This window comes from Alexandromys fortis, unplaced genomic scaffold (genome assembly GCF_014885135.2).
Source record: "Alexandromys fortis isolate MF-2015 unplaced genomic scaffold, M_Fortis_MF-2015_v1.1 scaffold_120, whole genome shotgun sequence".
Taxonomy (NCBI): domain Eukaryota; kingdom Metazoa; phylum Chordata; class Mammalia; order Rodentia; family Cricetidae; genus Alexandromys; species Alexandromys fortis.
In genome coordinates this window covers 2843700-2857723 of record NW_026067999.1, presented here as the reverse complement: position 1 = coordinate 2857723, position 14024 = coordinate 2843700, and the positions used below count along the sequence as shown (strand labels likewise).

The window sequence follows — 14024 nt, the reverse complement described above, 5'->3', positions numbered from 1 at the left end:
TAGCAGAGAAGATGCCCCAATTCATGAATCACAAATAAAAGTCAATTATATCGCTTACTGCATCTGTTGCTTTTGCCTCTGGGCAGTTTTAAGAATTTTGTCATGACATTTTTTCTAGCCTGAATTTATTGCAACCATGCTCTATGGAGTAGTATTATTCAGCCTTAATTCTCAATTTTGCTGCTAGTTGGGCAGTCAGGTTTAGGCCTCTTTGTACAGATTTCTTATGCAAACCTCTACAAATGTGGGTGGGAGGCATCAGGTGATATAACCTTTAAATTATATAGTCTCGGCTTCCTAACAGCATCTTAACCATACCCTCATTCTCACTGATGCAAAAGGCAAATGAATTACCCAACGCCTCAGAGTTTCCAATGCAGAGACTTGGCCAACAATAATGAACTTGACCCCCCTACTATCTGAATTTCATCTCAACAGCTTTACAATGAGAAATAATTGTGTGGACTGCACATGCACGTGCACGCATGCGCACACACACACACATTTGACCCCCATCACTATAAATCAGAGATGTAAAATGTTGTTTTGAGACACTTACCTTTCTTTTGCCCATGTCAGACATGATCAATTGATCACGGAATTTTTTTTTCTTTTGGGTGTAAAGGAAACATTACTTCTCATATTAAGTTATTTAGCCAACCAACACGGATGAAATTCTTTTGTAGTGACAGACAGGGAAAGATAATTGAAATGCAACTTTGAATTAAGCCAGGCTATTGAGGGTCTAGGCACTAGCTGAAGTGGAAAGTTTGGACAGTTCCTGAATTTCATTTATTGCAATTGTGGCAACAATTTACATTAAGGGGGTCCGGGAATCACTATCTGTGGCCCCTTCTTTCCACTTACCTCGCATCGCCATCATAAGTTATGGTCTAGAGGTCTTGAATGGCTTTGTTTTCTCTGCCAGTTAAGGAGTTAAAAGGCAGTGTAAATCTCCAGGGCATTGGGAGAAGACAGCAGCAGACAGAAGCAGCTGGTGAAGAAAAGGTTTTTTATTGGAGGTGAAGAAGTACACACACACACAGCACAGCACACACACAATGCACAACTGCAAAGCAATGGGGAGACTTGGGAAGCTGAAGCCCAGTTTCTATTGGGGGGGTGGATTTTTAAGGGTCTTTTTTTTTAAAAAAAAATTAAACTTTATTACATACACAGCTTTCTGCCTGCATGTATGCATGTTGGCCAGAAGAGGGCACCTGTAGCAAGCTGCGTGGTATCACACCTGATGGAGATGTATAATCAACTCCTGAGATGGCTAAGGCCTGACCTATGCTATGATCACGCAATGATCATCAGCTGCCTGCATATGCGTGGGCCTATGGGCAGTGCCCACCTGGCAATCTGGGATTGGCAGCCCATGCCTACTTAAGGGCTGGGAGAGGTTTGCCCAGAGAGAGAGCGGGAAAGAGAGAAGGAGAAAGATTACTGTGAATAAAGTCCTGAAAACTGCTGCAAGAAGAGCTCCGGTGGTCGCGTCATCCTTGCTGGTCGAAGGTGGCCGTGACAGGCACCAGATCTCATTACAGATGGTTGTGAGCCACCAAGTGATTCCTGGGAATTGAACTCATGACCTCTAGAAGGACAGTCAGTGTTCCTAACCTCTGAGCCATCTCTCCAACACCTTCCAAGGGGCTTTTGAGTGGGTCTTTCTTTCCCAGTTTAGGAATGGTCAGTTTGAACAAAAGCAGGGAGGCTGAATGGTCCACAAGGCTGGGGGAAACAAGTTCTGGTTTGTCCTTAATCTTGTTGGACTGGAAGGGGGGCCTTACCAGACCTTTTTGTTCTCCAAACAGGGTCTCTCTATGTAGTCTGGGCTGGCCTGGGGCTCGCTATGTAGACCAGGTTGGCCCCAAACTCACAGAAATCCACCTCGGGCCTTTGTTTTAAGCTGCCAGTCTTTTGTCTCTGGTGAGGAAGAAGTCAGACAGGGAATGGGTCTAGCTCCTGAGCCCCAGCAAGGAATCGGAAGTTTCCCTCAGGGTATGAGTTAAGAAGTGTTTTCAAAACCCAAATCTCGATTGGTTTTTATGAATATTATAAAACTGTAAAATAATTTTCATTTCCTCCGTTCTGTGGCCCTTTAGAAGCTTAGATCCTCACCTACTTTCCACCTTCCGATACTGTTCTGTATCTGATGGTTTGCGGTTAGATGTCTTATTCACCCTCAATAAATTTTTCCTCCAATTCTTAATATTTCTCTTGCAGAATGTTGTGTATATTTTAGTAAGTTGCTTCAAATCATTTCTGGAAGATGAAGGATCACTAATGTTATCAAAACTAAAGCAGTCACTTATACAGGGTGAGGAACTTAGGAGGTGCCCCAAGAGGTAACACAGGCCAGAACGCATGCGTGGTAAGAAGGTTCTAAAAGAGAATCCTTCAGCTTGAGAGGACCGCTGTGATAGGCCAGCAGGAGTGTCTAAAGCGGAGGTGGGGGCGGGGCGATGTAAACCAGCCAAGTTTGGGTACCATGGAAACGGCCCCACCAGTAAGGGGAGGCAGATGGTGCAGCCCAGAGGAAGAGGCGTGGCCTAGGCTTCAATTGAACCGTGAGGACGTGGTTACGGATGGAGGCGGGCTGGTGGAGTGGGCGGGGCGAAGAATTAGCTCGAGTGTGAGAGAGTGGCCGCTGCCGGAGGACGAAGGCGTGAACAGTTCAGTTCCTGGCTGTGGTCAGAGTCCCGTCATAGGTATACCTGTGGAACAACGGCGGAAAGAAGGCGCCCAGCCGGCTGGATCGCTAGGGCGAGCGCTGCCGCAGGGCGGGTCTTCCGGTTATCAAGCGTGCTGGTCAGAAGTCATGAACTCACGTAGTGTTGTGACGTGAGGGGGTGTATCCAAGATGGCTGCGCGCATGAAACAGTGTGCCGGGAGTCCTCGCGGAGATCGAGCCCGGTAAGTGCGGGCAACTCTGTGTAGCATTAGCAACAGTGTAACATGGCCTTCTGAGAGGACAAGCCCTTGGTCCTTACACTATCGTGCTCTATCGTGGATCGGGGAGACCCGTAAGATGTAGGACCCCGAGTCTAGCGGAGGTCCTGCCGAGCAAGGAAGGTGTGGGGTGTCGATTGGCCGGTTATCAGTGCTCTCTCTTCTATAAAGGGTCACCAGATGACCTCTGAAGATGGTTTCCACTTGGGAGGTGACGAGACTGCACTTCTCGAAACAGAGGCTGAAGAAGCTGGAACTTCTCCGGATCCGCGTTATTGATATCCCGACTGTGATACTCACCACCATCTCCAGGGTAGGCATCGGCAGCACAGCTATGTCTGAGCCTTTCCACGCCTCGGTTTCTTACGTCCTTTTCCTTTTGTGCCCTGCCCCAGATCGAGAGAAGAGGAACTTCCAAAATAATGGGTCACTGGGATCTGTGTGACAGCCGGAGTTAAAAGTTACTGGGCCGAAGCTCCTGGAAACTCGTGACTGTACTCTCCCTCGTTTGTTTATAACTGAGATAGAGTGAGAGAGCTTGAGAAATACTTGGCTGTGGACACGTTAATTGGGATAATCTCCTCCGCGTCACTCCCGAAGGCCACTGTTGCTTTTTCTCCTGCTTTCTTTGCTGTCACTCTGCCGGTCTCCCTTCTAGTCAAAGGTTTTGCTGATGTGTGTGTGTAGAACAATCCGAAATCCCTAGTGAGCAAAGCAGTCCTGTGTATCTCTCGGGGCAGATGCACACAGGCTGCTTGGGAACCCCCCTGTGAACCCAGGTTCACCCCCCTCCCTATAGCTGTTCTTCAGTATTTTGAAAATGAAAACTTCCCCCGTTATTTTTCCCCTTTCCTTCAGGTATTTTAAAGTCCGAATTTCGGGAATCACCCAAAGCAACAAGGTCCCGGGTCTCTGCCTTTCCACACACCTGCGTTGCTTTCTGGAGCCGGACCACCATTGCTTAGAACTGGACCGCAAGTGCGGTCAAGTGCATTGCAAGTGGAAGTAAGTGTGAGGAAAATGACGGCTGAGGAAAGTGCCTTGCGCTCCGTCCTCTGCCACGGGGGTCAGACATCTGCCAGCGTGAATGCGGATTGGGGCTCTGAATTGTTAGTGGGCAAGGTGAAGAGAGCGCTTGCTCTTACAGCTCCAGATGAACTTAAGTTTGTCCTCCCTGGACAGGTCCACTTAAGTTTCAACTTCTGTTGTTGACAGTTATTATTTTTCTGCCCTTGGTGTTTTAGGTCCCTGCATGTTATTTGGTATCCCTCTGCAAATTATTGTGAAGATGGAGTCTGGTCCAGAGGTCCTTGCCAGCAGGGCTCTCAAAGCCTCTGTCCCTATACTTCTGACTTGGAACTGAGCCTGTGAGTACTGTAGTTCCCTTAGCAGAGCCAAAAAGCTTGTTGGGTTTAGAAAAGTCTCATGCAAAGCATGTATACTTAGGGTGCTGTTGACACTCCACCGGGTGATTATATGCCTGAAGAGCTGTGAGCATGACTAGGATGCACACAGAAGCACCCCCCTTTTATAAAGTTGTAGCATACCATAATTATGCCATGAAGAAAGCGGACAAGAACTGCGAGCAGTTTCAAGTATCTCAGAGTCTAGTCTATCCTGTTGGAAGTTATCATTTTTGGTAAGGTCGCTCCATATACTGCAACTTTTTTTTCTATGGATCTCAACTTGTCCAGAGTTTGGATTTTAACGTTGGCAAGCAGTTCAGGGTTAATTCTAGCTGGCCAGTTTGTAATTGTATGCCCTACTTTAAACATGGAAAGTCGGGGGAATTAGATGTTTCTTCACATCCCTCCATGTTCTTTTCTTGGAACTTAAATCCAGGTCATGCTAATGCCACACAATAGACAGTAATTCCATGTAGGAAGTAATCGTTTTCTTACATATCTATTTTGAATTAAGTGTATATGCCTGCCTGTCTGCCTGTGTGCTTCTGCTTGTGGACACTAAGGTCAGAAGAGGGCATTACATCACCGGGAGCTGGAGTCATGCACAGTTGTGAGCAGCCTGGTGTATACTGAGACTCGAACTTAGCTCTTTCTTGACCTTGGAGCCATCTCAGCCCCAGGAGGTGATTATTCTCAGTTGGATGCTGTCCTGAGCACTGAGATGTTGAAGGGCATTTCTGACCTATGGGTAGCACCTTCCCCAAAATGATCACATTCAGAATTGTCTCAAGACATTTCCGAATCTCCCCTGAGCAGGAGAACAAAATCATGTTAAAGACAAAACAAGACGCTGAGACAAGGATAAGCAGATACACACTTAAACTTGTATGTGTGTGACTGCTGATGAGTTTAATGAAATGGCTAACAGCTTTCAAGCAGTTAATATAGTTCTAGTATCAACAATGAATTTGTATTTTCAAACATTGCTTCATGAGTTCATGTTTTTCCTCTTTACAGCTTATTAATGTAGGAAAATTAGTTCGTTACCAATTCTAGTTACAGTTGATCCTTGAGAATTGTATCATGAACATACTGCTACTGTCAGTTTATTTTCTTCAGCATTGATTGTGGTCTCATTAAATGAATTAGCCTTTACCAAAGCAATTTCTGGCTGCTGTTTATGCTTTCATTCTACCTAGATTATTTAGAACACTGGTACTTCATGTTCTTAGGCTTAAAGTAGAAAAAGCCACGCTTATCTAGTTACTAATGTTTTATATGACTGAGGAATTCTCTTGCTCTGATTTTTTTTTGTTATTATTTTTTTTTAAACCAACTCTGTGATCTTTATTGACGGGTGACAACTTTATACGCCTAGGAACCACTACACTGTGTACAATTAGGGACACGGCATCAGAGAGGCGCGGACAGGAGGTTACAGAGTAGACATTGGGAAATGTCAATCTTCATTATTTTGCCCACTTTTCTTCATGTGTACACAGATCATGAATGTGATTTAAAATTATTATTTGTTTTTATTTATGGAAGTTGAAAGCTGAAGGCCAAAGTCAGTGTGCTCATATTAGGATTGCTTGCTGGGTTCAGTCCCAACCAAGAAAACAAAAAGTAGTGGTCCATGGAATTACTTGATTAACTCTCCATATTGTATGTCATGTTCACGTTTCTAAGTTGTTTTTAAAATTAGGGCACAATTTCCTTGATTTGGCTTTTAGAATGTTACACTGTCTAACCTGTTACGGTTTTTGCTACTCTACTGAGCATATGTCCTCTTGTGATTACCCACCCCTCACCTGCTTAGTTACAAAAACAATATTCATTGTTTCTGGCAGTTTCATGGGCAGGGGAAGACCTGGTGGACTCTCAAGACCAAGAATGCTCAAGAATGCTGAGCCTTAAAGAAAGGTAAAATGCAAACTCCTTTGCTAGTTCCTACAACACAGAACTTAGCATGGACTGCTATTTCTAGTAAGAGGGTTGCCACTCTGTCTTTAACATTCTCCTTCAGGTGTTTAAATCTGATCTGTTGGAGACTGCATCACTGAGAGGTGTAGCTTTTTCAGAAACCAGCATTTCAGGACTCCCTTGAGCTCTGTGTTTGTATCTTTGCTGGCTGGAAGTCATCTTTGGCTGTGAACTAAGATTGCTGTCTGCTGATTTCTTAGACAGTAGGCTGTAACTGTTGACCATTCTGACTTGTAGTTTAACAGCTTGTACATGTTAGTTACTTAAGATGAAAGCAGCCAAAGCCATTTAGTGTATTATCTAATGAAATTGCCTAGTCACCTAGAAAAGAAAGGAGACATGCGGTCCTAAACTATACAGGTGGAATTTTGTTTTGCTAATTCTTTTTTTTTGTTGTTGTTTTTTTTTTTTTTTTTTTTTTTTTTTTTTTTTTTTTTTTTTTTTTTTTTTTTTTGTTTTTTTTTTTTTTTTTTTTTTTTTTTTTTTTTTTTTTTGGTTTTTCGAGACAGGGTTTCTCTGTGGCTTTGGAGCCTGTCCTGGCACTAGCTCTGTAGACCAGGCTGGTCTAGAACTCACAGAGATCCGCCTGCCTCTGCCTCCCGAGTGCTGGGATTAAAGGTGTGCGCCACCATCGCCTGGCATTGTTTTGCTAATTCTTAATGAGATGTAACAGATGTGAGCTAGAATGGAAATAGCACAAATATAATGTTATTGCAGTAATTCTTAATGCCCATTGTTGTTTGGAGCGACGGGCTGCTTCCCTCTGCCCGGCTCCCACACGGCTAGCTTTACATGGAAACTGTATTCTTTTAAATACTGCTTGGCCCATTAGTTCTAGCCTCTTATTGGCTAATTCTCCCATCTTGATTAACCCATTTCTGATAATCTGTGTAGCACCACAAGCTGGTGGCTTACCAGGGAGATTCTTAACCTGCGTCTGTGTCGGGTGGGAGAATCATGGTGACTCCTTGACTTGGCTTCTTTCTCCCAGCATTCTGTTCTGTTTACTCCGCCTACCTAATTTTCTGTCTTATTAAAGGGCCAAGGCAGTTTGTTTATTTAACCAATGAAATCAACACAAAACAGAAGACTCTCCCATATCAGCCCATGACCTCTGTACCTTTAGAAAGATGTAAATCATGGCTTACACTTGGTGCCTGCAGTACCAAGGCAGGAGTTCCAAGACATTCTGGGCTGCGTAGCTATGAGACCCTGCCTCACACAAAGGAAAATAGATAGATGTGAGTGGGACTCTCTGAAATACAGCAGCCACAAGTCACTTGTTTGCAAATAAACTTTAATTTCATTAAACTTTTATAACTGACTGTGCCTGCTCCTTGCCATATTTCTATTGCACATTTTTACTCTTCAGAGAAGGTTGTATCAGACAACACTGCCCAGTGTCATGACTATATTGCTGAGTCTCCAAGTTTTCCAGTTAATTTGGAAGGCCATCAGACATGGAGAACTATAGTATTAACAGACTTGTTTTGCTAAGTCTTCACAAAGAATTTTCATGGAGTACAGAATGCCCAGAGTCTTCTTCATTAACTTTCCAATAACCTTAAACGGTGGCTAGATAGGAACCCCCTGGATTTGTTGAGTATAAGGCTATCTTAGCTCCCTGAGACTAACAAGAAGCCCTGGAGCTAAACACGGGAAATGCAGGCTTCGTCCTCTATACTAATCATGGCTTGTGATTCCACCGGTTAGTCAGTTCAGCCTCAGCATTTCCCCCCACAACCCTGATAGTCCAGCAGGTCAAACTGTGCTCCTATGACTGTCATTAACACCTTAAGGAGAGCCTGTCTGTGCATCCCTGCATAAGGCCAAAGCCTTAGAAGATGGTCTTTGGTTCTGTAGGAAAAGCACAGCCCTCATGACAAAGACAGGCTAGAAAGCCAGTGAGGGTGGAGAGCATTGCTGCCCGGCAGGTCCGGGAGAAGCCACAAGGATCATTCTCCGTTTTCTAATGGGTTAGGAAAGGGAAAAGGAAACTAATTTTACTGATTTTTTTTAATAATTCATTTATTATTATTTTATGTGCATTGGTGTTTTGCCTACAGGTATATCCTTGTGAGGGAGCTAGATTCCCTAGAACTGGAGTTACAGACAGTTGTGAGCTGTCATGTGGGTGCTGGGAATTGAACCCAGGTCCCCTGGAATGGCAACCAATGGTCTTAACCACAAAGCCATCTCTCCAGCACCCTAATTTTAGTGATTTTCTTGTTGTTGTTATTTGTCTATTTTGATTTTTTGCTTTTTTGAGACAGAGTCTCTCTGTGTAGCTCTGGCTGTTCTGTAACTTGCTCTGCAGACCAGGCTAGCCTCAAACTCACAGAAATCTGCTTGTCTCTACCACCCAAGTGCTGGAATTAAAGGCATACACCACTACCACCCAACTCAGCTCTCTTTGCCAGTTTTAACAGAGACCTTATTCATTGGCTTTGAATTCTGCAGCTATCAGTTACAGTATGCCAGAGGGGAAGATGTATCATCTCTGTGGCAGGTGTCTTTGAAACAAAATCAGGAACTGGGTGTAGTGGCATTGGAGAGGCTGAGGGAGGGGTTTAGGGTTCAAGGCCAGCCTGGGATATGGAACAAGACCCTCCTCAAAAAAGAATCAGAGTCATTTGAGGAATTTCTGCAAAGATGTTCATTCTGATCAGATTATACTATTAAAGACAGAATGCCATTTAAAATCTGTGTTCCAGTTGGTTTCTGAAATACAAAGCTCTCTGAAGAGCAAGTTATTGTACACTGAAAAAAAATGAAAGCAATGGCTTCAGGTCTGTCGAGAGATAAAAAGAACACTGTGTCAGACGGTGGTAATAAGTCTGTTTTCAGAAGCTGCCTCCAGAGCATCCCTGTGCCTGCTTTGCCAAGTTCTAACTCAAAAAGTAGCTTTTCCTTTTTTTTTTTTTTTTTGGATGCTGCCCAGAAGCCTGGGCACGCTTTCCCTACTCCTTTGGGCTTTCTTACTCTTTCTCGGAAGGCCCCGCCCCACTTTCTAATAGGAACATACTGCTCCTAGTCTAACAGTTCAGTGATGCCCCATTTTCAGCGATAGGCTTCTGCTATTTAGTCATTCTGCCTTCTTTCTTTTATCCTCCCATATATAATCCTATAATAAAACTTTCTAAATTAAAAAAAAAAAGACCTCACTTTTCATAGATCAAGATTTCTCAAGTGTGGGACTTAAAATTTTGGCCTGGAAAATTATGGGATTGCTCTGGTCTGTGTTAAGGTATTGAACAGCATCTCTCGCATCTGTCCACTAGATGGCACTGCTGCACCTCGTAATAATCCAAATGTTCTATGAAGGCAAGCTAGCCTTTTCTGTTGAGAACCACTTTTCTAAGAGGGTTCGGTGTCAGTGTTGCCCGGATACTTGTATCCACCTCCACCTCCCAACACACACACACACACACACACACACACACACACACACACACACAAAGAAAAATAAGGGTTTGATTTTGAATTTATACTTGTAGCAACTAAAGCAAGAGAATCATTTCTTCTTTGAAGATGAATGAAAATAAGCAATTTTCTGTTTTTATGGAAATAGGAACTTTCCAGGCTCTTCATCTTAGTTTACCTGTATTTCAAAAGATATCAGGGAACAAATTGATGGGGAAAAAGAATCTATCTGTAGTTTGGGCAAGTGTTGACTTGTAGGCTTATTTTAAGTGCTTTTACAACCCAGAAGACAGATTCTTGGGAGTGGCAATTTTATTCAACTCTAGGCTTGGGAAAATGGGGTAGAGACCACATGCTTCACAGAAAAGCAGTCCCCGTTTTCCTAGGGAGCCACAGATGCTGGGTTTTTCTAGGGCAGTGGGTGGAAAACTTTAGCTCTTAATGCCTTTTGTTCTCCCATAGAGAGATTTGTTCCTCCTCTTCTGCAGTCTGGCAGGCCCCAGGGACGTCCTGCAGTGCTATTAACATACTAATAGGTGCAGGAAAACTGCTGGAAGTTAGGGCCCAAGTGGGCAGGATTAGTTTGCTAGTGAACCTCGGTGATAATCAAGGCTTGCAGGCTTTGTATACTTTGCATATTAGTGCATACTTTTTAGTCTATTCTGTTACCTACTAGTTTAATTTCCTTCCTGCAGCCATCTTAACAGTTTTACCATTTTCTCTATTCTGTGTGTTTTATATCATCTGTCTTGATCCCATGCACTTATCTGTCCCTTTGAATCCATTCTCCGCCCCTGCACATCCCCCAAATAAAACAAAATGTAAGGGGAAAAGGAAAGAGAAATAAAAGGTGGAGAACTTAAAAATCCTGGCTGTGCTGTTGTTGTCCTGCGCTGTGGGGAGCCTGCACCTTTGCGATTTATAGCAAGCCAGGAGACATAGGCTAGGACATAGACACGCGCTAGCTCTCAGGTGGCTTATCCGATGCCTGGGTGGGTGAAAAAAGAAATAAAAGGAAAGGACATGACTGCAGCTAGGTTTGGTGGAGGAGAAAGTTTACTGTAGATCTACGTAGGGGAGAGCATAGTCAGAGGCAGGGGTATCTGGGAGAGTTCAAAGTGAATATTACCAGACTGAGCTGGGCCATGTGGGACAGGGGAGAGGGTTGAAGGATGGGGGGACCAGGTGCAGTAGCCAGGAGGCCAAAGGTTCAAAAAGGGTGGGTAGCCAAATGTCTGGATTATATGGGGAAGAGCCTCTGGGGGCAAGAGCAGCCCAGAGTTCAGAGTAGAGGGTCGGGTATGCCTGCCATACCCTATAACAGGTAGGGACCAAGGGATGCTGGGAGAACCTGGCAGCCAGGTCCGCTTTGATATGTTTGAAACAACCCTGGGTGGAAGGGAACTGGACCTCAGGTTGCTTCTGTTCTGTTATAAAGATAATTTTTTCTTTAAATCTGAACTGAGGAAAACGGAGTCTGAATGATATTGCCCTCCCCGCCTCCATTTTTAAAGGAGAAAAGTCTAGCTTTTTTGTGAAGGGTGGTGTATAAGATCCCCATCCATTAGAAGCCTTGCCGAGTTCTCAGGGCCGAGGTGTTTTGTCTTTGGAGGCCAGCTTCCTTGTGAACTCCTGTTTGCCTGTAAAGGTTCCGCTTCTCCAAGTGAGAAAAGAGTAATCTAATAGCAGGGCCCACTGTCTCTCTTTTAGACCCTTGATACTCAACCTGTGAGTTGTGACCCCTCTTGGGAGTCACCTGAGACCACTGGAAAACAAATATTTACATTACGATTCATAACAGTAGCAAAATATAGTTATGAAGTAGCAACAGAAATAATTGTATGGTTGGAGATCACCAAACACAAGGAGCTGTATTAAGACTAGCTCTTCTACACACACACACACACACACACACACACAGCAGAGAAACACTGTTGTAGGGATTTGACTTTGTCACAGCTGCATTTTACTGGGTAAAATCCGTAGACTCGGTGGTGGGACATAATACAGAGCTCTGGTCATGGTCAATAACTTCTGGCCATTTATGTCTCCTACTTTTACTCTTAGCCCTCACTCTACCCTCTGTAATATTTCTAAAAGGTAAAGTACTGGACCTTTGTGGTAAGGAAATTGAGGCAGAGAGGAGAGTCAAGGAAAAGACAGGCTCTTTTGGAACAGTGAGGGACCACAGCCTTCCTGTGGGCTGGAGGTTGTTCACTCAGGAGCTGAAGATAGCAAAGTTGCAGGTCTTGACTCTGGGCTGACTGCAGGTTTTCTGAGAGCATAAAAAGAGGGTGGGGCTCTCCAGGAGGCTCTGAGCAAACCGAATGGCCCTGACCAGGATTGGGGATGACCCGTGTCTGTCTGTCTCTCTCTCACTCTCTCACTCACTCTGTGTGTGTGTGTGTGTGTGTGTATGTTTCAATCTTCAGCCCCTTGCCCAACTCACAAACCGTTGCATGGTAGATGGGCGGTACTGTAAACTAAAAAATATCTACGAATACCAGTACGTACTGTGTCTTCTTGCTGGAGCAAATCTGCCAGTCTAGGGTAGTAACTGGCCTCTTGTTTGCTGAGATGGAAGTTGTGGAATGGGGAGTGGGCAAAGGTTGAAGTTAGGCTTGTCTTTCTTTTGGCAAGTCTCACAAGAGTCAAGGTTTTTGTTTGTTTGTTTGTTTGTTTGGGTTTTTCAAGACAAGGTTTCTGGGCTGACTGTCCTGGAACTCACTCTGTAGACCAGGTTGACCACGAATTCAAAGAGATCCCTGCCTCTGCCTCCTGAGTAGGAGTCAGCTTTTTAAGGAATCGCTTATTAGTGGATGTGAAGGGTGAATAAAAAGAAGAGGGAGTAGAGTCTGGCTGGAAGGGTGAAGTGGGGGCTGTAGGTAGGTCAGGGTGTCAGCTGCTGGGGAGGGGGTAGTTTATGGATCCAAGATTGGCTCTGGGGATGATATTTTTGTTGTTAGGGCTTGATCTGGATATAACAAGGTGGTCTGTTGAGGCAGTTGGTCAGTCTGGTTGTCAAGAAGAGATATTACTTGTGTTTTCATGTAGCCTGTATTGAAGGATGGCCCCTTGGTGGGGAGGAGACTGCTTCAAGGAGATCCTGTATCGCAAGAGAGTTAATAATTGGTCTTCCCTTTGCATCAAGAAGGCCCTTTCTCTCCAGGTTAAGTTTTTAGGGTATATTATATTGTAGCCATAGCCAGAGTCCGTGTATGTGTTGACCGTGAGGTTAGAAGCAAGTGTGAGAAGCTTGGGTGGAAACTGTCGGGAAGATATAAGGGAGTAGGGGTTTGACTTTTACTATGTGTGCGCTTGTGGGAGTCGCCAGGTTTCCTTAAAGAATGTAAGTGACTTGTTTTGGGGTGCCCTCTAGTAGCCATTGGCCTCTTCCCTAAATTCCTGAAAGATGAGTTCCTAGCGATCTGTGCCCTCCTCAAAGTGGTGCAACTGGCTTGATGTAATGGTGTAAATGAACCACTTGCTCTGACTTATGGGGGAGGGCGAACGTTCCTTTATTGCTGTATGCAGGGGGAGGAGACAGCGGCTCACATAGCTGAGGGGGGTAAAGAGCTGCAAGTTCCACAGAAACAAGATAATTATGCTCTCCACATAAAAAAAAAAAACCACCCTTTAGCCCCTTCTGGGTGGCACACTTTTGATTTGGCTTTAAGGCTGTCCCCGCAGCTAGCAGTTTTTAATAAATTCGACTAATTACAATTTGAATTGAGTCTGCTTTTTTTTCTTGGTGTCTTGAACTCCATAACATTTCTGGAAGCTCCAGGATGGGTCCCAAGTGAGAGCAAGTCTGAGGTGGAGTTGGAAGCTTGGGGAGCCCGACTAGAGCTGCCACGAATTTGCTGGTCAGGAATATGCCCCAGACTGGAGCAAGTTCATAACTCAGAGACCCAGGGCATGTAGCCCTAGACGGATGAGCACACTCGCAAACTTGAGAGGCCTGGGGAGCCCAGACTGACTACCACAAATTTGCAAGTTGAAAACAAACCACAAGTAAGAATTGCCGACCAACATGCTCTGAAACTTGGGCAGATTGATGAGTTGTTCTGTTTTGGAGTTTGGACCTTGGAGAGACATAGAGGAGATTGGATGCAATGGTAGTCACTCTCTGGGACAGAAAACACATGCTTCTGCCCTGGTTCTGGTGTTTGAGTGACAGCAACCACTACCTCTGAATTTGTCTGATCTTCTCTGTGTTGAGGGTCTGTCTTTTTGTTTCTTTTTCCTGGTGGGCTC

The 14024-nt window shown here is 44.5% G+C and overlaps 1 protein-coding gene across 1 annotated transcript in view; it reads left to right on the top strand.

Moving 5' to 3' along the window:
* The first annotated feature begins 2582 nt into the window (after nt 1-2582).
* Ca5b (carbonic anhydrase 5B) overlaps nt 2583-14024 on the top strand; it is a 102084-nt gene continuing 90642 nt past the window's right edge. Inside the window, exons 1-5 of the mRNA XM_050160656.1 lie at nt 2583-2919; nt 3127-3268; nt 3351-3960; nt 4200-4322; nt 6212-6284. The gene's annotated coding sequence lies outside the window, so the exon portion shown is untranslated. The remainder of the gene's footprint in view (nt 2920-3126; nt 3269-3350; nt 3961-4199; nt 4323-6211; nt 6285-14024) is intronic.